The sequence below is a fragment of the Protopterus annectens genome, chromosome 1.part0, assembly GCF_019279795.1.
Source record: "Protopterus annectens isolate FY-2018-M chromosome 1.part0, PAN1.0, whole genome shotgun sequence".
NCBI lineage: Eukaryota > Metazoa > Chordata > Ceratodontiformes > Protopteridae > Protopterus > Protopterus annectens.
The window spans coordinates 116,743,238-116,767,549 of NC_056725.1; positions in this window are offsets into that span (position 1 = coordinate 116,743,238).

The following is a 24,312-nucleotide window of genomic DNA, read 5'->3' on the forward strand; positions in this document are numbered from 1 at the left end:
CTTCTTTCCATTCCACAAGTATATTATGTTGTAAAGTCCTGGTATTTAACAATATATGCGAAGAGTAACGCTATATTAACAGAAATCATTTTTTGGAAGTGACTGGGGTGCATTCCATTTATTTTGTAGGAGCTCCTATAACTGTTTATTTTGGAAAACCATTTAACTACAGCTGGGATTGCTCAGTCCCACAGTTGACAAGGGAGCACAGCGTAGGTTGACCTGTATGTAAGAGTTGGTTTCCAGGGTAAATAAGTTAGCCATATCTTAGTGTATGATATTCTGGTTAACATGAACTGGAAACAACACCATGTGAGTCATCTCTGTCTCTTCTGGCAAGTGTTTTATACTTGTTGTGAATTTCAAGGCTGATTAAACATGTCTTGCCAAGTTTTCAAATAAATAAAAACATTTTCTTAAATACATACAATATAAACATATGTCAACAGCTGCATGCTAGAAAAACTTGCTTTGCGCTATAATTCACTTTCATCTCAAGAACAATTTCCTGGAATCCATGTCTCCAATGCACAATAAACTGGTTATGACTGGCAAACAGATCATAATCTGGAGCATTTCTCCCCGGGCCTCCGCTGAAAACAGGCTCTGTGGAACCTAGTCGGACATTCCCGGTCAACAAATGTTAAATAAAAAAAATAAATAAATAAAATAATCCTGTTTGTAGTACAAGGTGTTCAGTGATTACTCTCTTATACAGGGAAAAAGATAAACTTGTTAAGTGCTTTTGTTGCTTTTGTAGAGAGAGATCCAATCACAACAGTACTTACAGGTGCTCAACAAAAGTTTGTTATGCATCCTAAGCACTGTTATGATCGGGTCTTGAGATAGGGACAGTGATAGCAAACAAAGAATAGTGACAGAAGGTAAAACAGCATTTAAAAGATGTTAGAACTTTACTTTGCTAAACATAAGCAAAGCATGTGGCTGAAAGAAGTATCTAACAGCTTCTAAAAGCGGTTTTACCTTCTGCCATCTGAATCTGTCAGTTGTCTCTGACTTTACAGAACGTCTCTGATTCTGTTTTATATTCCTGGTCTTTGATTTTCTAGTAAATCACTGGGGATTACAGTCAGACGATGCCATTCATCAGAGTTTCATACTTCTTATTGCTCACAAAATGTATACTGATGCAAAACCTCTTGCTCTATTAACTTTTTATGTGAATTAGAACAATATGCAAAAACTGTTCCTGAATTTTATCCTTTGTCATCCCATTATCTCTATATTTGTCCAATTAGTCCAGAATTCTTCGGCAAAGAAGTTGAGAGGTATGCTTCTGTCTCTTAATAGTACTAAGTGCTTTACCACCATTCATAGCTGACAAAACACTTCAAGTATCTACCCTTTCTCACCTTTTTCTTGTTTCCTTCTCTAACTTGTAGTACATGGAGCAGATAAAGGCAACAATTAAGACTGGTTGTATGGTTATAACCCATATGGTTGCCAAGATTTATATAGTGAGGTAAATTTGTGTTTACAGATTAACAAAACACAGAAGTGAGTGCAACTTGATTAAACTTAATGACCTACCTGTTTGTATTAGCCTACATCCAGTAAGTGGTCTCACTGTCATCTTGGGTGCTGTTTGCATTCAGTTTCTCTACAGTTTTACTTTAATGTCATGTTCACCTTTTATTTCCTGTATTTAATTATTTCATATAATTTTACATTTTATACAGCTCTTCTTTTTGTACAGTACTTAATTATAGATGATTTAATAAATTTGAAGTTAAAGGAAACTTAATAAGAGCATGAGTAATTTTAAGGCCTTTATCTTCTTAGAGGATATTGACATCTACATCGCCATGGACACTTGGTTTAAAGATATAAATGTCATTCCACAAATTCTTGGGTTTACCTTTTTACATTGCTGCATGTCTAAAAGACAGAAAAATATCTCCATATAGACAACCTTTCTCTTAAATGATATTAGCCATTGATATCAAAACAGATTCAGAACTTATTCACAAAATAATAACAGTCTGTACTACTGAACACTGTATCACTAATGTCCTCAAAACATCAATCTATACCAACATCAGAACACAAAGACTTTCTTTCTAGGCTTCCTTCAGGAGGAAAAAGGAGCAAAGAGGGTGATAATAAAGTTTTATCTAATGTTATTTGAAACCAAGAAATGTGTGACAGGAAGGAGATGTTTCCAACAGAAATAGAGGAAACTTAATAAACACATATTTGTATGGAAATGTTTACCCCACTACTTTTGTACACCATCAAAACCTGACAAAATGTATGCAATGCATAATGTGTTTTTCTGGTAAAGTAACAGAGGGGAAATAAGAGATTGGATGTATGCGTGTATATATATATATATATATATATATATATATATATATAGATATATATATATATATATATATACACACATATATATATATATATATATATATATAAATATATATATATATATATATATATATCTATGGGTCTACCTGAGATGGTCGAAAAGCCATTTGATCGACTTTCATTTGGTCGACAATTCATTTGGTCGACAGGCAGATTTTCCCCCCTCCCCAATGTTGTGCGACCCAGGAGTTGATATATTTAGTTAGGGGTGTGGGCACAGCCCCCATGTTAGGTGTGGTGCTTCCCACATAAAACTGCTTGTCGACCAAATGAACTGTCGACCAAATGAGTGTCGATCATATGGCCTGTCGACCATGTGATAGGGATCCATATATATATATATATATATATATATAGATATATATATATATATATATATATATATATATATATATATATATATATATAGTTTCTGAGTTCAAGAAAGAAATAGAAGGGGTTATAAGGAGGCTGGTGAATATTCAAGTGAAACTGACTCCCCAGATGTTCTTCACTGGATGAAGGTCAAAAGAGGTGATGGTAATATACACATTCAGATCGTTAACATCAGTTAGGGTAACAACAGAAAAAAGCTATAACAAGAAGGTGATCACTGGAAAATATAATTAAGGAATTAGTTATAAGGAAAGCAACGGCAAATATGAGCAGGCCCTGAAGGAAATTTTGAAACCAATAGATGCCCTGGGTTTAATACCTGATGAGGCAAGAAAGATATAATGAGTAACAAGTTCTGCCTGGAAAAAAGAAAGATAACTATAGATGGACTAAGGAGGTGTGTGACATGGATCCCAACACTGCCGACCAATATGTGATGACCCTCCACCTCTGGGCCAGTAATCAAACAGCCTCAATCCTCACTGGAAGGATAACAGGTACACACCCAGTGTTTCCAGATGCAGCTCTCTGCATCAAGTACAATCAAGCGCAATTTCCCTTAAGAGCATACAGGGAACACAGTCAGTCCAGGGCTAGTTCCTCTCTCTTTCCCCAGATCTCCAGTAAGACTCCCCACTGGCACAGCTATAGAGTTGAGTCCTTAGCCAGGGTTCCAATCCAAGTCCTCCAACACTCTCTCTGTCCAAGCAGTGCTTCATGTCCCTGCCCAAGTAGGTGACACACACACTATTTGAGATTTGATTTGCCCACACACACACACACACACACACACACACACACACACACACACACACACACACACACACACACACACACACACACACACACACACCCCTGGAAAGGTTGGCACAGGTTTACTAGCTATGCCTCCTCTTACTCAGACTATAAGGTAATTATCACTGCCTCCAGAACCCCTTGCCAACTACTTTAAGGCCCTTACAAGGGTACCCAATATACTGATTGAAATTAATATTCATACAGATGGTAGTTTGCCCAAGAGCAAGGCTATTAGGTGTGGCCCACACAGTGTCATCAAATAAATATGCAAATACTCTCATAACTTAAGTATCTCTACAAAGATCAGCCACAATGAAATAATAAATAATAAATGAACAAGACAACACTAGATATCAGTTCACAGTGATATTAGAGTTCAAGAGCACAGGAAATATTTAAAATAATGTTGAAGGACAGGCTTAAACAAATAAAGAAAAACAATAGCTAAACTAAGCTTCACTATTCCTGACTGAATCTAAGAAAATTATACTATTCCCTAATAATTTACTTAATAGACCAAGGCAGATGATGTGGTGAATGGTCCTTCTTGTTGTCAGGCCCAAGACAGAATACAGAATGCTCTGTCTCACTAAGAGTCTTCTCAAAATAATATCTAAAATATTGCTTCTTTGATAGCTTGCAGAATGACATCACTTCTGGTCATCTGACTTCTAGGTTGTCATGCAAACCCGCATTGCTGGAAGCTGTCAGGATTTAGCATCTACCTGTAAAAATGCACACACAAGGGCTTTTGCTCAGATCTGTGGAAGGTGCTGAAAGTCATAAAACAAGTTCATACCTCCATGCTTCCAGAGTACTAATTAGTTCACCCCAAAGACAATACAGAAAGTTTTCTAGTACAGACTTTGTGTCTCTAGCTGCATTGAAACCTGTGAGATAACATCTGTATGGCCTAGCCCATAAAGTGATTTAATTTCACATATATTTTAAAGTTTGCTGGACTGAGGTTAGCCTTCCAGATTGCTCTGTTAAAAGATATACATTTAAACAATTATAACAGTGCATGTACATTTCCATTCTCTCCAGCAGGGCACACTGTGGGTACATTTCAAACTCAAACACTTTACAAATACATTTTCAGCACAAACATATGTACATAGCAGTTTGATATTCACATGACTTACAGTTCTAATGCATTTGTAACACAAGCATCTTGTATAAATCATTTTGATATTCACAAATGACATATAATTATTTACAAAATTCCAGCTAGCTGTGCTGACTGTACCTCCTTCCGTCACAGGGTGGGTGGGAGGGAGGGGCCTGATACTAATTGTTAGACACCAAAAGTCAAATCTAAGCAAAAATGATGGAAATGAAACTGAGATAGGTGAAAAGTTGAAATTTTATTGGAAGAAATAACAGTAGCAAATTTCTGGGGAGGATTCCTTTTCAATATGAATTGTTCAAAAAGCATGTGGATAATAGGACAGGGTTGCAGGAAAAACAGTATTCTGCAATAAGTGGTATATATTGCATTAAACATTTGAATCTAAATAACAGATCTACTTTATTGTTGATACCATTGATATTTAATGGATTTCAGTAAAGAGACATTTTGATTTTAAATGAGTGGCATTAGGCACAGCCATTGCCAGCACTTATGTTAATCTTATACTTTCCATCTGGGAAGATGAGGATGTATTCTCTGACACTAGTGCTTTTGTTAGAAACATAAAGCTTTTGTAGTGCTTTGTGGATGATGTTTTTTTAGTGTGGCAGGGTAGTAGTGAAACCTTGAAATCTTTTTTTACATATATTGATTCTACTACTACTGTCCTAAAGTTGAAACCTAGTTATTCAAAATCAGACATAAACTTTTTGGATATTAATGTATATATTAAAGATAATACAATAGGTACTAGAAACTATGGAAAAGAAGTTCAAACTCCTAGATATTTACACAACACTAGTATGCACCCCCCCCCAATATATACAAAGGCATTGTGCACAGTCAGTTCCTTAGAGCCATTCAGCTAAATACAGATATATCTGACTGTATCAGACAGCTAGATAAGATGGTCACAGAGTTTAAAGATAGGGGCTATAGTATTAAAGAAAATAAAAAAAAACAAGTATTGGGTGAAAGAGATGGCCTAGCCAGACCATATTTTTCAGACATAGAAGGAAGTCCAACTAATGGAGCTGTAAATAACATTATGAATAGTACTTCTAGAAATAAGTTTAGATATATTATACAATGTAATGCACATACCAATAGGGTTAAACAATTTAGTAAGACAAAATTGATCTATACTATGTGCACATGATGTGGTTAAAGACATTTTTAGGTTCATTGCCTAGTTTTGGGTTTAGGAAATGTCATAATCTGAAAGAACAGCACTGTTATAAAGACCTACAAATGTGCTTTAAGAACGATATAATAAAACTAAAAACACTGTGCTATGATTGCCAGTTTTGTTATTACATAAATAAGAACAATATTTTTGTACACCCTAATACAAGTAAGACATTTTATTTTCATACATTTGCCACTTGCAAAACCAAGAATGTGGTTTACTTAGCCACCTGTGAAAAATGCACTTCATTTTATGTTGGAAGAACCAACAGGATGTTAAAAGAAAGGATAGCCCAACATCTATCTGACATACGTAGGAGGTGGAGAGTAATGCCTTAGCTAAATATATCCTAAGTTCAGATAAAACGCATAGTTTTACAGTTAGGGTTATAAAAAACATTGAAAGAAGTATTAGAGGAGGGGATATTGTGTAGAATACTGAGACTGTTGAGTATAGCTGGATTAATTCCTTTCAAGCAGATGTGCCCCCTGGGCAGAATGATACCATGAGTTTAAAACCTGTTCTTAATAGAAAGTCTCTTTTTCCATGAAACAAGCGCTCAATTGTTTAATTATTTTATTGCTGCTGCACTTCTATTGGTATGAATTTGTTCATGTGTTGTATATATGAAAATGTGTTTTAGTATGATTTTAAGCACTGAAGAAGAGTTTCATCTCAAAAGCTTTGCTATTAAACTTATTTTTACATCACTTTGTGAGTTCCTTTTGCTTGTTATTCTTGGATTGTTTTGTTTGGAACCTTAGACTGGGTGTTTACCAATTTGTTTGTTTTTTGCTTTGTTTTTGTTTTTATGAATGGGGACAGCCTAAGATTTATCTTTACTATAGCCAGCTACTCTTTAGGTTTGATATTACTGGCCATATATCTTCTTGCCAGCTGTTGCAATCAGGTCCCTGACTTCAATGCCCCAGGACACAGTGACCTGACAAGCAGCCACCCTAATCTTACTAAATGAAATAATGCAGAATATCACATTGAAGAAGTCATCTATCGGTCATCTCTAGGATGATCAGCACTTTAACATATGGCTATCTGTTGGATACCTTTTCTGTGGCCTTTTCTTCTTGACGCAAATGGGAAATCAGATATAGATAAAATATGCAGATGACTGATGATTAAAAATATAGTTACATCAATAATAAATAAAATTCTTCAAATCTCATCTGTTTTTGCATAATGAAGTGGTTATTTGAGCCTTCTATCTACACTTTATCTGGCTTTTTTGTAATCCAGTTTAGAAAGCTTTTGGCTTGGATTTTAGTGTCAGTACTGGGTAACTAAGTCATTTCTGTGCTGTGCTTAAAGAACCAAAAAGAGTGCTGTTTTGTGATTAGCCAAAGGGCAGTTTGAACGTTTCTGAATTTTCTTTTATTGTACAAAGTTGTCGCATTTGTCTGACCCTTGTCTCATTTCCTCACATCTTCACAGTTCTCGCAACCACACCACTGAATTACTGAGCTTTGGTGCACCTCCAGCTTCATCTCAAAACCTGATAAATTCTTGTTTGTTGTTTTTCACTTTGACTTAGTTCAATATAAATTATTTAGTTCCTAGTTTTGATCTATCTTCTCATACTGAATTGTTTATTTTTGTCTTATATCTGCACTTTATCTGGCTATTTTTGCAATCCAGTTTAGAAAGCTTTTGTTTTGCTCTCTTGTATCAGTAGAGAAGAACCAAGTCATGTATGTGCTGTGTATTGCTTAAAGAACCAAAGGGAGTGCTGTTTTGGGATTGGTCAGAGGTCAGGTTGAACTTTTTTGAAATTTCTTTGCTTGTATAAAGTCGTCACATTTGTATTATACTTAGCATTGCAGAGAGGTGTGAGCTGTGCCTAGTATAGATGCAAGTACTGCGAATCTCAATTTTCCCCATAAAATCAAACTCTAATTTTTTTTTTTGAGAACTTATTTAAGTGGCAAGTCCATGGTCTGCATGCAAGGAAGCTTTGAACCAAGTGTTTAGCCTTTACCAATGTGGTGCCTAAGCAAATCAGTTATAAACACCTTAGGTAACACATCTTTGCAGCCCACACAACAAACATCTGGAACCACTGGATTAGCTCTGCAGCCAGCTTGATGGAAATTGGCATCCTAAGACAATGTAGTATTTGTCTCATGTTTACTGCCACCCATCTATCATTAAACAATCTGATACAGTGTATGTGAGATGTAGTTATACAATGTCACTGGAGACAAGGCTCTCACATACTGATGCTAGGAATACCAAATTGGGTGTTAGTAGCACACAATGACACACTTCGCATAGCAGATTTTTCAGAACAATCAGCCCCACGTATGCTGAGGGTCGTAAAACGTATCTACCTAAACTTCATAGGTCTATGAGATGCAGCTATAGCTACAAGTACACTTAGCAATCTCACAAACACTCAACTCAAGCAGTACTCTCTAAGAACTACACACTTATAACTCATGTATTCCAACATGAAAGGCCATAAGGCAAACCTCAACACAACCCAATAACCTATTTATAGGTGTCTCCATTGTGAGACACACTGACACATCACTGACCAGGCTGTGAAAGGGAAGGATCACGGTCAGTTGCCTATGTCCGCCTAGGATTCATCACATAATGCATGCACTCAAGTCCTTGCACTACAAGTACACATATGACATATGATAAATGATCTGAGATGTATCTCCCTGGTCTGTATGAACAGAGACAAGATGGAGCTCCGTGAATATGTTCCTCAGGCAGGTATGACCCTACCCCTGAGCAGCATTTTACCTTCACCTAAAATGATTCAACAATATGATCAAAAGGCTATTGACTTCAACCATTGGGTTAGCTTCTTGTGTCCTATCCTATAAACTCTGATAGTAGCCTCCTTATGAGTGCCCTATTTATAGATCTGACAGTGGCATTTGACCTCATTGACTACTGACTTCTCCAAAACAAGCTAATTGAAATTGGTATCAGCCCAGACAATACTCCCTGGTTTAAAAACCTCCTCACTAACAGACGCTTCAGAGTTAAAATAGGATCCTCCCAGTCAGAATCTGCACCTGTTACCAAAGGTGTACCACAAGGACCCATTCTTGCCCCCCTCCTCGTCTCCATATTCATTAACAAACTTCATTGTGACATCCCACACCTCCATTGTATCCTCTATGCTGATGACATGGTCATTTACAGATCAGGACAGTCTGTCACCAAAATCCAACACCAGCTCCAGTCAGACTTACATGAACTCCACTGACGGCTCATAACCATTAACTACTTAACCCCACCAAGACCAAAACTATGCTTTTTGGAAGTCCACAGAAAATTCATCAAGCACCTAATACTTTAACTATCTTTGACCTACACAACCATTCCATAGAGACAGCCACCACCTTCAAATACCTAGCACTAAGGTTTGATCAATCACTAAACTTCCCTTTCCACATTAACAATGTGAGAGCCAAAAGGATATCCCCTTTTCTATCCCAACTAGACAGAACAGCCATTGGCAAAGGAGTTCTTCTTTCTCAACTTAATATGAGCTCCCAACTTTTGCTTCTGCCTCCAAGAGAAACATTGCCCCACTCTTTAATATCTGTAGCAGCATCTGCTGATTCATTACAAACTCACCTCTCTGTGAGCATCAGTTTATTGCCCTAGAAAAAGCCTAATGGCTACTCAAAAACAAAGATATAACCTACATTTAGGATCCCAATGTTACAAACTACTCCAGCTACACACATTTACTCCTCTTGCAGCGAGACTTCACAAAAAAATCCTCTTCATACAAACTGAGACACTACTGACAAGCCTCACCAACTCTCATCACCCCTAGAACTGAACTCCACATCACTGCACATGCTTTCTCCTCTCAGACACCTACTCTTTGGCACGCTCTCCCCATCAACATTAAATAAATCATCACTTATGCCAAATTCAGAATGCAACAAAAAAGCACTTATTCATCCAAGCCAAATGATCCTGCTTCAACACAGGACGTATCACCTAACCTATCTACTTTCCTAGTCTCTTCTACTTTCTCAAGATTCATTGATGATTGACCTACTTTATAAATTAATGTCTATATTGTACATTACACTCTGCTTGATTGCACATTGCACTGTGCTTGTTCACTGGAATGTATGTGCATAGCTCTTTCCCTAAGTAATTAGGCTAAACTACTCTGTTACTGCTTACATTTCTGTTTTTTTTTTTGAAATGTTTTGTATTTCATCCGGGTAAGCATGAAATCGGTCCAGTTTGATCAGTGCACTACCCCAGTAAATAAACAAATAAATTCAAAGGGGTTCTATATATATATATATATATATATATATATATATATATATATATATATATACATACACACACACAAACACACACACACACACACACACACACACACACACACACACACACACACACACACACACACGCACACACACACACACACACACACACACACACACACACACACACACACACACACATATAGATAGATAGATATACCATGTTTGCACTACAAGGTTTTAACTCCTGCCACACATTCAGACCCAGTGCACTAGATGAAATTGCTAAAGGTGATGGGGTATGTATATTCATAAAGCAAAATTTCACTTCCAGATTCATTAGCCAGGATAAAGACCAAGAACTCCTCCATGTCTGGCTTATCATTAACTACTTAACACATCATATCTAATTATAGGACCCCTCCAAAAGTCAAAAAGGAGGAAAAATAGTGCCAAAAACTCCAATACAAGTAGAAAGCACTCGGATAGCCATAACCCCAATCCTACTTTATTCAATAAGTACCAAGAACAAATACAAACGCTGAGCACAACCAGTACGTTTTTGTCAATAACTTTGTCAGATAAAACACCATAACTAATAGATCTGAATATATACTACATTTAATTAGGTCTAATTAATTCTATTAAAACATTCAACCTATCTAATGCGTACTTTAATTACCTTAAATTAAAAACATTTTATTATCCTATTTAAAACCATTTCACAACCATGTACTTCTCTTTCATATAAAAATAATATATAAATAGCTTAAATATATACAAACTAGTTAAAACCTTATAAAAATATGTATATATGTAAAAACTCATGCCAAAACATTCTAGGATGTTTAGAACAATAAATTAGTGTGAAAATTAAAAATACATCCATCTTTAAAGTTAAAACAGTGGTTTTGAATATGTTAAAGCTTAGCAGTCCTCAATTTCAAGACAGGGGCCAGGGAGACCATCTCATTCATACCTGGTCATCTATTTGCCTCCAGGAAAAGTTGCCAGAATACTTCTCTGTATTCTAGCCTGGTCTCCCAAGGTCCACCTCTCCTGTCTACCTGCAAAACCTCTAAAACAAAGAAAACAAAGCTAGCCTTTTTACATGTTTGAATGTCCTTAAATAGTGCATTCTTGTTAGATTTCTTAATTTCATACAAATGTTCATAAATTCTTCTTTTGATACATCCTTCAGTTTTACCTACATAAAATCCTTCACATTCTTTACATATTGCAATATAGACTAGTCCTCTAGATTCACAATTAGAGTAAACCTTGGCTGTGATAGACTTATTTCTGCTAGGAATAAAAATCTCAGAGGTATTAGCTATATATGGGCATTGTGGACAAGAACCACATTTGTATGTACCCACTTTCCTATTCACCCTATTCATACAGCTACCTTCTAAAATGTTCTTAATACACTTGCCTTTCCTAAATACAAATTTTAAAGGTTTATCAAAGGCAAGATCCAAGTCTGAAAGGCCCCCAAATTTATCCCATTCTTCCTTAATTAAATCTTTGATTATATTGGCATTGCCACTATAATCTAATATAAATGCGTTCTCAAAGCTTCTTTTTAAGTCGTTATTCAAACTAATATTCTGTTCCATAGAATCCTCTTTACCTAAGATAGGGGCAAATCTATCTTTTCAATGTGCCAAAACTAACTCAGACATTTCTTTAATAAGTGTGGTCTACAAAGACATAGATAATCCACCTTTACGACCCATTGTTACCTCTGAAGGTTCTAAAACACAACCTTCAGCGATCTTCGTTGATACGAAACTTAAACCTTTTCAACATAAGTATTCACATATACTTATTGATTCCTGGGATGTTTTACACAAAATGGAGTCCCTGGATTTTGATGCAGAAGTGATATTTTTGACGACTGGCGTCAAAGATCTATTTTCAGTGATCCCACTTTCTGATTCTTTATCCATTCCTATACCAAAAAAGCTAGGCCATTCCGATCAGAGGAGAGTCCCTTTAACAGGTTGGAAATTTCCATATTGAGTGTGCAAGGTGAATTAGTTATTATAATAAGAGCCCCCAGATATCTTCAATTATTGGACAATATCACCCTCTGGCAATCATGTTTGGACAATATCAGCCTAGGCAGTTAACTACAATAATACCTTATTGATTTGGACGACATACCTACCCCTACTTCAAAGGGAGGCTTTGACAAAAATAGGAGGCCATACTACTAATACATTTTACGAAACACCCTCTTTAGTTATTACTTATGGCCAGGGCACCTGAAGGATAAACAATTAATTGGGTTTGGGATATGTTTAAGAGAATGCCTAGTAGGCTGAATATTTTTAATAAACAACTTAGGTATAACTTCAAGAGGAATCCCAACCTAAAGGAGTTATTAGAAAAGAAAAAGGGTACAACAGTCAATGGGACTACTGGTCGAATTGATACTCACAAGTGTGGAAGGTGATCCCAGAGCATTTTTATGGCAAATTGTAAACACCTGGCGATCCCAAATATCCCTATTAGATTAAGGGCTTCAAGATATTGTGGCTGCTATTCAAAAGGGGTTGTTTATTTGGCATATTACATGTTCTGCTGGGCATATTACGTCGGTAAAACTGAATGCATTTTGAGGCAACGTGTCTACGAGCACATGTATGATATAAGTAGGAAGAAGGAAACTAATGCCCTTTTTCGACACTTCATGGTTTGTGCCCAAGCAGATTTTAAATTCTGGGTTCTCGAACAGGTTGCCCACAGTGACAGAGGAGGGGATTGGGAGAACAGGCTTGAGTTCAGGGTGATGATATGGCAGCTTAGATTAGACGGCTGTACCTTCCCTGTAATGAATGACCATGTTTCACTCCTCACAGCATTAAAAATGAAAGCTTCAAAGCCAAAAAGGACAAATAAGTAAAGTACTAACTGAGATAATAACAGCATATACATTTTTCAAAAAATGTTTCACCTGTTGTAGAATTTTATGTCTTAATGCCTTTTTACACATGCATTGCCCACATTTTAAACAGTTTTTTTAATAATAAAAACAATAATAAATAAAAAATTCTATTTTTTAAGCATTTTAAAGACTATAGGTCATAAATGTATAAATGTATTTTTTACATAGATTTATTTTATATGTACTTTTATATTGTAAACTAGTTTTTATATGTCAAGCTTTTATATGTCTTTTTATTTTTATACATATATATTTTTTAACAACAAGAGTTTGATTAATTAACTATTTTTGTGTGCTGTTTGACCTCATGAGGGCAGAGTCAATAGGAAGCAGGGACATTACTTAAAATCCTGTTGTAATCAACTAACTATGATTCTGATGAAGTATCCTGTAAGGAGATGAAAGCGCTAAATCCATTCTTGTTTAATTTGTGGACTGTTAAAATACTATTCTGGAGCTTTGGTGGTGAACCCGTATATCCTTTCTGTTTATTCACTGAGGAGGGACAGCCTGTATTGAAGCTCCGCATTGTCAGCATTATTCCTTTTATCTTAAATATCAGCCTCCCTTCCGGGTTTGTACTGGACAAGTGGAGGACTGCAACATTGTACAATGCTGGGGGAGTCAACTCACACACACAGCCATAGACCTATAAACTTGACCAGCCCCATCTATAAAGCTGTGGAAAGCATCATTATGAAATTGATAAATAAGGAGATAGGCAGCCTACAAACTCTCAAACAAAATCACTTTGGTTTACTTAAGGGTAGATCCTGCCATCTTAATCTGGTCGACTTCTTCAAAAAAGTTAATGAAGCATTGGATGACAGAAAAGCTGTAGACATTACATATCTATACTTTGCAAAGCCATTCAACACCATCACCCAACTCAGGCATAGTTGACAAATTCATCCAGCTAAATGTAAATCCCTCTGTACCTCAATGGATAGCAAACTGGCTCACAAACAGAACCCAGGAAATCTGGATGGGTGGATTTCACTCTTCAAAAAAAAAACATCATTAGTAATGTACCTCAGAGTTTGGTCCCTAGGCCACTCCTTTTTGCATGTACTCCTTGAAGGTCAAAACTTATGTTAAGGACTTATGGCTGACCAAGTTTGCAGATGATGCAAATTTGGTAGCATCATAAACTCTCCATAAGATACCAATACCCTTCAGGAAGGCCTATCGCAAACAAACAGCTGGTGTCAAAACCATGCCTAAAACTAAACACCAAAAATGTATAATTGTATATTTCAGCAAAGATTATTCCTCTTGCAACTATCACATTGACAAATTACTGCTGGAAATTGACCCAGTATTGAGGGAACTGGAAACCCACATGGACAATGGGCTGTCATTCCATCACCACATACCTACTGTTGTAAAGAAGTCCTTCTTCTTTGCACAATTTATTAATAAGAGTACGGCATCCAGGTCCAGGAGGTGATTATTCCTCTGTATTCTGTACTCATTAGGTCAATTATTGCGTATAATGCCGTCTTCAGCATGTACCTGTACAAACACCTGACACAGCCTGAGCAACTCCAGTGCTTTCTTATTAAAAAGATCAAGGGCCTAAATTACAAAATCTACACTGATCATCTCAAAGCCCTGTCACTCTTTTTGGTATCTTACTGGCAACTTAGGAGCCACCTCTGCCTCACCTACAGAGCCTCTGCTGTCCTCTTCCTTTCAGGATTACTATACAGCCAGAAGTTCAATACTGGCAAAAACTTCCATTCAAAAAATCTCGGTCTCTTCTACAACTTAAATAGAGCATGAAGGAGCGATACGTGTGTCTCACAGAGAATGCCACTTCTCTGGAATCATCTTCCTATCTTTTACTCTATTCAAGTGTAATCTGGATGAGTGGGTAGGAAACCACAAGTTCACCCCTGGATTAGCACTTTTATCCCTTATGGACAAGGCGAGTAACATGTACATGTCTGCCGCTGGGTGATTTTTACTAATAATATAAAAAGCACTATTTTAATTTTTCTTTAAATACCAGGGCTAGAAATTATTTGGAATGCATTGTTAGGTCTATGGCAATCCTCATGGGTAATTGGCTTAGTGAGTATCTATAAACCTATGAACCTAAGACAGGTTACAAAAAATAGAACTTGATCTGGTAGAACTTGATCTGGTGTCTTTCTGCTTTTCCCGGTTAGGGGTCACCACAGCAGAACTCCAGTCCGCTAATGATTGGCAGTTGATTTTTATGTACCAGCTTGCCAGGCCTGATGCACAACCTTCAACGAAGGTACGCCCATTCACACATGTCTCTAGGCTGAAGACGCTCTAGCTGAGAAGCGAACCGGACAGCTGGTACTGTTGTTAAAATAAAATTAACCATAGAAAAAAAATAGGACCAGTACATAACACATCTTCCACAATGATGGAATAGGCATCCAGTTACAAATGTCTGATGTTTAAAAGGTTAGATATTGTGAGGTCACATTCCTAAATGAGTATAGAGAGGGTTGGAAGAGTGATCAGTGGGTGGATACAGAAGTGGCAGTATTGCAGATATTGTACCATACTATGATGGTGACACAAGAACTGAGGAATATGACAACAGACTTAAGTGATGAAACAAGAGATGAAGAATATGACATAGACCCTGCTGATGAAGTAAACACTCAGGAATATGACAAAACTCTCAGTTTACCACTTATTCTATGTTTCTATCCTCACCTGTGGCCATATGCTTAGGGCAGTGACCAAAAATATACAATTGTAGAGAGAAAAGTATTGGGAAAAGATTCCTTCACAAGACTGATACATTCGCTTTCTAGCACAGAGTGTAGAGACTGGTCATCTGAAAGGATTTTTAGATACAGACATTACATTGCTGCTATTGGGTTGACAGGAGCCATTTGATGTTTTTTGGATACCTGAAGAGGATGCCTGCAGGGTGATTCCCATGAGAAGTACACCAAACACAATTCACTGGAAGAAAACCCTGCTGATTAAGGACATGACGGAGATCATATCTTTGACTTTTCTGGGAATATCTGCAGACTCCACAGAATGGACTGAGGACAGCTGCTTGGGATATAGAAGTATATTCTTCACTGTCCAACCTATTGCCACATTGTTCTGCATCAGGATAAGCAGTTTATAAAATGAATGGAAAAATGAATAAATATGCACATGAGTTAACAGCATTCAGGTTTCTCAAAGGCCATTTGGTTGCAAGCATGCCATAACTATGCATGACTATTTCTGAAGCTCATTCAGTATATTCTGAAGCATTGCTTCCATGCCTGAAAGACATACACAGCTGGCAAGAATGCACAGAAAGATGGAAGAAATTATACCAGAAAAATCTGACCTGTACCTTTAAAAAAAAAATAGGAAAAAAGAGAAAATTAATCTGTAGAATGATTCCAGAGGAGCTGAGCCTGAGAGTGGATGATGCCATAAATGATATTAGTACAGCAACATGGATGCCTTCGTTTTATTGCTGTACTGTTTATACTTCAGGGTAACTCTGTTTGCTGGAAGTGCAAAGCTTGGCCTTGCACTCTCAGTAAAATTTGGTGAGACGTGAAAAAACTCGACCATAAAATCATAACTCCTCCAGAACTGTGTTTCTTTATTGTCATTCTCCAAAATATTTTATCACAAAACGAGTTTATTAAATATTTCCATTAATGAATTATGAACACTAAATGATGCCTCTCATCTCAACAGCACAAAGAAGAATAGCACAGGAAGTGAGAAGTGCAACAACAATTTGCAATTCATCTGGCCTTATATGCTCAGTGGGATATGAAACCATAATAATCATTATCTCTAAAGCTACCTGCTAGAAGGGTGAGGTGAAGGCAAAGACAGTGGCCTTAGTAAAATGTTGTAGGAGATTCTGTGTTGCAGAGTGGCAAACGGTACTTTTTAACTAGCTAAAGAATACATTTGTATCTGAATAGCCAAAAAAGTATGGGCCAAGGATGGAATTGCATAAAAGGCACAGTACAAGCTGATGATAAGAGTTGGGGAAAAACATTTGTGAGGTGCTCAGGATGTGGGACACTTTTTGGATGGCAGAGCTTGAAAGTGACAGAGGATGGTTGGGTCTGCAGGATAATATAGGCACTCCAGGGAAGAATATGGGAATTACAAATTGGGCTGGGCTGAATAGACAGTTAAGAAGGGGAAGAGTGAGACTGGTGAAGAGGTAATAGGAGGCCTGCAGATAGGAATGAGTGGAAAATGTAAGAAGAGAAAGGCAAAGGACAGGAGGACATGGGCACAGGATGTAAGATACGTACACACAACAGCTGTGGTGCTGAGAAAGGTGAAGAATGAAAGATGGACATGCCAGCATGAAAGAGAGAATAAGGACAAGGAAGATGAAGTGAGGGCACAGCTGCAGGCAAAGAGCCAGCACCACAAGGAGAGGAGGAGGGAAGTGGCCGGGGGTCTCTCAGTCAGATGGAGGAGACAGAGGATGAAAGGGAATGAACAGTGGACACGGTCCATAGAAACAACATAGGGAAGCAGAGAACCAAAGATGTTAAACAAGGCTGTGGTTGCTGTACTTGGAAGTGAAACTTGCACATTCAAGGAGTAGTGGTTTAACACTAGAATTAGGGAAAGTCATCCCCCGGTGTGAAGTATCAGCTGGGAAACTGGCAGCAAATCAAACGGCCTCATAGCAGGAACTGAGTCTGGACGTGTTGGTCATACATACACTGGACTACAAGGAGAAGCGTTATAGGGCACAGGCAGCAGCAGACTGAATGTCAGGGAGTCTACCAAGCGTAACAGACTCCTTAAGCAGAGAAATAATGCTGCCACTCGAATTTGCCCAGGTCACATCTCACCTTCAGTACTGCGTGCAGGTGTGAAAGCTATATAAGCAAGTGGACATCTCTACAGTGGCAGCTGTTCTAAGCAAAATATGAAAAAGGATGCATGAGACGGGATGAAAACATATAATCAGAGCAAAATAAGATGGAACTTTCCTCACTAGCTACCAAGAGACAACTGGAGGAGGAATGATACTGATGCACTAGTTCAATACAGACAGATGCGAAGAGGTCGTCCTGAAAAGGATGCAGACAGGTAGTGGTGATGTTCTAGAGGCAGCAGATTGCAGGGGCCCATCTACCCGTTAGCTCTCCAGAAAGACATTTCATGGAAATGATTGTGAACCCATGGCATACATTACCCAAATGAGCGGTGGAGACAGAATCCAGGGAAGCATTCAAAAAGCTTGAGACAGGCAAAGAAATGGTGAGGGAAACGCTAGGGATGAAGGGAAGGCGAGAATATGAAATAGTAACCTTATTGTCTTCTTCTCTCAAGAAAATGGAATGGAGTTTAATTTTAAAGTCTATTAGCACTCTGACAGTGAAATGCAATAAATCTTCACTGTGATGACATAATGAAAAGTAGGGTTGGCTATGGAGAAAATGAAGGTTATCAAATACTCAAGGATGAAGACAGGAGTTACAGATCGTAATTTGTGTAAGCACAGAATGGAGTAAATATCATATGGAGAGTTAACACAATGGAATTGTGCATGCCCAGTGATTTTTCTTCTCAACTATACAGGCAGACTTTTTTAGAAACCCTCAAGGTACACTTCTCTTTTCTCAGGTATGACCTAGCATACCTGATGAAGCAACTTGAACAGAATCACACAGTACATAAAATGGAAATTGTGGAAACCAAACCCAGGAATACAGAGTAAGGCTCATTAATACAGAATAGACTAAAAACAAAGAAACAAGAATACAGTGATTACACACCACAGGTGATGTTATAACATATCGTAATTTAGAGACAGGCATTATACTCTCCCAAACAGCAACATTCGATTATTTAGTCTTTGATAAGTAAATTTAGTTACAAAGCTCATACAACCAGTATGCCAAAGGCTGTAAATCAGAAAAATGCACAGTAATTTGTAACAGCAGAAAATAGTAGTTTTTCGGCCTGGAAGTATACAGCTGATTTTGTAAGCGTTATTAACTAATGGCTAAATGTTTATGTTGTAACTTAAGCAAATCTTCTGAGATGTGTACTGGCTCATTAAGCCTTTCAGACACACAGAGAGCCATCGCCTTTTCATAAGCCTGAAGCAATGTACCAAGTTCAAGGGCTTGGAGGCAATTGTACTCCAAGTTGAAAAGATCAGCATGACAGCGCAGGAACAAAAACACGGGGCAGCAGGTGGTACAAGTACTATAGAAAGGCTACCAGCATAGCTGAGTAATCTGATCCCAGTCTTTGTCTGATTGAGACCAAATGGCACAACAGAATAATGTTTTCACTTTGAATTTATTTTAATCTACATTATGTGCACATTCAAAAATGCTACAGCTTCACAAGGCTGAAGGACACAGCGTTGGAAATGTGCATGCAAACTTTTCGGAATCATTGGAGTAGAGATTCAGAAAATGAATTCTTTGCCAATATTTAAATGCAGCAAGTAAGTGAACAGAAAGAAAAGCAAATGGCTGATTGGTTTTCATTTCTTTAGATCAAAAGAAATGAGATTAAAGCACAATGTTCTGCAGGACCTACAAGGGTGTGATTTTAGTGCTGTAGATGGAATACCTTATAATAACAATAACACTGAGTTTCATTTCTAACAAAAAAAAAAATCACAAAATTTCATTTGCGCTTTAAGAGAAAAACAGACACAGAGAAAAAAATATCATATGTGGTTTTACAATATTTTAATGACAAATTGTTCCAAGCCAAGAAATATTTCTCCCTGGGACTTTTTTTTCCTTTCATATAGCTACGATTTGTCAAGAAGATCATAAAGTAATGTACAATATTGTAAGGAGGACATTGGAAAATTGTAATTTGCCATCACCCTCAGTCTCTATGTATTCTAAATATTCGTTATTATTTACATATCTTAATGCTTGCAAATACTGGTAACCTTGAACTGGAAGTGCTTTTTAACCTGCTGCACTCCTCAAAGGCATCATATGCATGTTCATCACATGACCACATGGAGAGCAGGCATAAGCATTTAACACTGCTGCCCTTGCAGCCAATGGCAGTGCTATAGGACTTGTACAGCACTACCGTTCTTTGGTATGGGATCAGAAAACAAAACCAGTGGCATCTTCTAATAAAGCCTTCAGCAGGGTGCACTTTAACAGTATTGTTACATGTTCACAATGTCTGCTGTACAAAGCTGAAGAAGAGCCCTTTGCAAACAACTTTGGTTTAAATGGCATGACTCTTTAGGGGGGAGAAGATATGACTAGATCATAACTTATCTGATCACTCACCCTTTTATTCCCTTCTCAGACCAACTAACTGATCACTGTTTTAAAATGGTTAACCAAACTGATCCTTGACAGAGATACTTATCAGTCACAGCATGTGACAAAAGAGCAAGGGGCAGTAGGGAGTGCACTCACCTTTGCTGATGGAAAATCAAAAGGTTCTGAGTTCTATTCCCACACCAAGTGATTATCATGTGAGATATTATATTAAGATCCCATCTGAATGAATCTGGTGAAACTCAGATGGTTGTTAAAGATCCCGTAGTATTAAAAAATCAGTATGGATCTAATTACTTTATTTCAACAAAAATATAATTTCAAGAAATATTATGAACAAATTGATCAATCTCTTTATATCTTATTTAAATTTCTCATGCCTTATAACACTTAATAATCCATATTTTCTAAAAAATAACAATCCTTTTTATTTCCTTATCTGTACTGTGTCCCTTTTCCTTTACCCCATAATTTAATAAAATACCTGATAAATCAATAGCTAATACAAAAATATTGACATGCACAATTCCAAATGTATTCCAATATTCCTTTGATTGTACACATTCAAAAAAGAGATCTGTTATTTCTAAAGCCACACAAAAATATAATCTTTCTTTAATACTTTTATATCACAAATGCTTTCACAGGCAACTTAAGGTAGCATACAGGATTTCTAACTCCTTTACTAAAGAAGCAATGCATAAAATAGTAACAGGGGTTCTATTGCCCAGATTAGAATACTCCTTCCTTCCAAGTTCTCTCAATTCCACAAACAAGCAAAACACATTCCAAACAAAGAGAACAAAATATTTAAGTGTATACACCTCAAACCACAACATGAACACCAGTGTGTCACTATCATCAAATCTAAATGGCTGCCGGTTAACACTCATGTTCAAATTACTAAATAAAAACTACTACAAACCCCTTTTTAAATTCAAACCATTTCAGAGATTCAGACTACCCCCTCAGAAATAACAAAAATAACCAAATGATTATAGCCCCCATCCCATAGCTACAGCTGAAAACGCCTTTTTCCAAACTTGCCATAACACAACAGAGTAAAATCTCACAAGAAATGATAAATATTTTTCTCTCTCACTGAATTCCAGAAAGCTCTTAAAAACATGCTACTGTAATTGCTCAGTGTCACTGTATTGATAAAAAATGGCTAAATGTTTCCCTATCTCATTTGCTCACTAAATCCTCTCATTCCAACTAACTAGCATCTACTGTAAGTGCCTGCAGTCTAGTAGCTCATGAATCACTTGTCCACTGCTACTTCCTGGAAAAGGCAAGTGATGTGACACCCACTAGCCCAGTCTTACTAAACAGCTTTGCCTCCCCAACACCCAAACCTGTCAAAGTATATAGACCTACCAGAGTTATGTTAACTGCAAAACTTGCATTCATACTTGTGTATATGAAGACAGTTTATATATCGTTTTACAACTGTACTGTCTTTCTGCATTAAAGGACAGCTATGGGAAATGATGAAAAAACATGTATTTTTTACTTGCCATGAATTACTGCACCTCCCAACCCTGCCTGTAGCAAAATAAGTACTCATTCCTAATTTTATTTATTTATTTTTATATCCTTCTCTGCCCTCATGGGGGCAGACATCCTTCTTTCAGAAAATGTGTAATACATCACATGGAATAACATATGGAAAACTTACTGCAGACCAGTCAATGGCATATAATCTGCAGACTTTCAAACGGAGCAGTTTTTTTCAGGTGTTCCATTCTAAGTGAATAGAAGTCTAGTCTGACAACAAATAAATGGTAAGGCTACTTGTTCTCAGAATCTGTGCTCTCGTAGTGCATTATGGGACATATTTAGCTTTCCAAAGAAATCAGGATGTCTGCCCCATGAGGGTAGAGAAGGATAAAAAAATAAAATTAGGAATGAGTACTTATTTTGCTACAGGCAGCTTTGGGAGGTGCAGTAATTCATGGCAAGATAAAAAATATGTTTTTCATCATTTGCTCATAATGGATCTTTAATTGATTAGGTGCTGTTCTCTATGCTATAATTCCTGGGTTGTGCCTGAAAAGGGTCCTCAGACAAATGCACCCACCAGGTTAACACATGTGAAATAAAACAAATAAAGAACCTGTAATGGCTTAAAGATCATTCAAAATTCTTCAGAAAAGGACATTGCTACACTAATGTCAGTCTTGCTTTTAAACATTTTAGTAAAATTACATCTAACTGTTCCCATCCTGACTTACAATAATAATTCTATGAAGTTATCGTTAGGCATGTCTTAGTAATGCCATGTCTAATTTCCATTCTCTAATTTTCTTAAATGTAGCTTTCATTTCGTTACCCTTTTGCAAGGGTAATGTGTCTAAACTAAACAATGTGAGGGTATTCTGAGTAGTTAGACCATAACATTAATAGTGATGAACTCCAATAGCACCTTAGAGCTAACTAGCAGTTAAAAGACATGCAAAGCAGGCATGTAGCAAAAGCTCATTAGCACTCATTCACGTTTGTGAATTACACACATAGACACATATACATGCATACATACATACACACACATATGTGTACACACTCTTTCATACCATATGCATGTACCCGTGCAAGCACACACACACACACACACACACACACACACACACACACACACACACACACACACACACACACTGCTGTGCTCCAAAATTCTCTTTGAATCTACCTACCTCACAATTTCAGTCCAGTGTAAGGCTCTGGGGCAGAGCATATGGCTAATTTACATTAGCCACACACTCTCCCAGAGTGTCACATTTACATATGCTGTTATACAGTAAAACTGCCATACCACTACTAGCTGGAGCCTTCATACCACTGTAGTGTTACAGCAGACTTTGAATGGCTCCTACATAATGCATAGAGCAGTCCTGCTACAAATAGAATTGCATGGTATCACAATTAATTTTAAAATGTTTCCAGACATTAATTCTCTTCTGCAGGATATCCAAGAGTGATTCCAATTAATTTACTACTTCCCTGTGCTTACAAAAAATATTCTTAAGATCATAGGATCATAGGAAGTTACTAGGCTAATGGTGCTGGGGCACTTACAAGCCTAGCCAAGAACTTATTCCCAAAAAGGAACCTCAGTCAGCACCTGTTGCCCCTGTCAAAGAGGGACACATGTGGAACCCCTGGGACAAATTTGTGGTTTCCCATCCGCTCATCATGGTTGCGCTTGAAGAGTGTCAGTGAGGTGCTCTGTTTGATATGTATGGGAAGTCTATTCCAGAGATGGGGCAGCCTCTGGGAGACAAACCTGACTTTCTATCAGGTTTTGTTGATGTTGCATGTTATATTCAGGTCTTTCAAGTGGGTAATGCATGAGGAGTTAGACTTAGGGATATGGAGCACCTCTAGTATGGCAGGGTCCGAGATTGCCTTGTAGGTGAGATACAGATCACCCCTGATCAATCTGTATGATACCAAATAGAGTGATAGTGATTTGAGCCTGTCTGCATAAGACAGGTGTTGGAGGCCATGGATTCTCTTTGTGAGGTATTTCAGTGGCCTTTCCAGTGGGTGCAGATATTTGGAGAGGTACATACCAAATGGGGAATTATACTCAATTATTGGTCTAATGAGAGAGGAGCATAGAGCGGTAATAACCTCCTTTTTTCTGGATGCAATCCCTTTACTTATGAAATGAACCAAGTAAAAGGCTTTTCTGATCACTGCCACTACACGATGGTTGAATGTGAGGTTGTTATCAACCTGAATGCCTAGCTGTCTCACGACAGGTTGTGTGCTTAGGTGGTTGCCGTTAATGTAGTAATCAGTAGGGTCCGTGTTTTTGCCAAATGGTATGATGACACTTTTTTTGCATTTAGCTTGAGGTCATGACTTTGGCACCAGTCATTAGTTGCTGGGAGACCCTCTTGCTGTTTGTTAACATCATTTGGGAAGTCAGTGAC